Source organism: Chiloscyllium plagiosum, unplaced genomic scaffold (genome assembly GCF_004010195.1).
Source record: "Chiloscyllium plagiosum isolate BGI_BamShark_2017 unplaced genomic scaffold, ASM401019v2 scaf_60153, whole genome shotgun sequence".
Lineage (NCBI taxonomy): Eukaryota > Metazoa > Chordata > Chondrichthyes > Orectolobiformes > Hemiscylliidae > Chiloscyllium > Chiloscyllium plagiosum.
The window spans coordinates 8697-9598 of NW_025204584.1; positions in this window are offsets into that span (position 1 = coordinate 8697).

Here is a 902-nt window from a genome sequence, read left to right on the forward strand (position 1 = left end):
ACTCCTGCTGCCTCCCACTCTCCCCTCCCCCATTCCCCCCTCTCCCTCCCCGTATTCTGTGTTCTGTTCTATTACCTGGATGGTACTTGTGTAAGGTCTGCGTTGCCTGATTAACCTGTGAAGCAATACTTTTCACAGTATCTAGGTACACATGACAATGTCTCACTCACTCTCTCTCACACACACGAGTGTCAATATAACCCCTCGATTCCCCCTTCCTGATTAAACCACTCGGCCTGCAATATAACCCCTCGATTCCCCCTTCCCGATTAAACCCCTCGGCCTGGAATATAAGCCCTCGATTCCCCTTCCCGATTAAACCCCTCGGCCTGGAATATAACCCCTCGATTTCACCTTCCTCAATCAACATTCCTCAATCTGAGATAAAGACAGAGGGATAGAGACAGAGAGAGAGACAGACAGATGCACAGAGAGTGAGATAGAGACAACGAGGGAGAGAGAGAGAGAGAGAGGACGTTGCGTGGTTATGTTCGAAGGGTTGCATTGTGGGATGGGAGAAATCCCTCACTCACCACATGTCAATCTGAGTGGAGTATTCTGTTGATCCCAGGAGCACATCCGGAGGCCTATACCAGAGGGTCACCACCTCATTGGAGTAGGTCTTTGTAGGTACAGACTTAGCCCGGGCCAGCCCTGAGAGAGACAGAGAGGGAGAGCAACAAAGAGGAAACGTAATGACGAGGAAGAGGTCTTTAATTCAGACGGGAAAGCCTGGCTCCAGTCAGACTGGCTCCTCCTCACCCTCGGGCCTACAGTCCAGGGGAAGGCGGATGCTGGAGGGGACTGTAGGAGGCCTCAGGTCTGGTCTCCCTGCCCCATGAGGCCTGGGGCCCGGTCTCTCTGCCCCCTGCGTGAGACCTGAGGCCTGGTCTCCCTGCCCC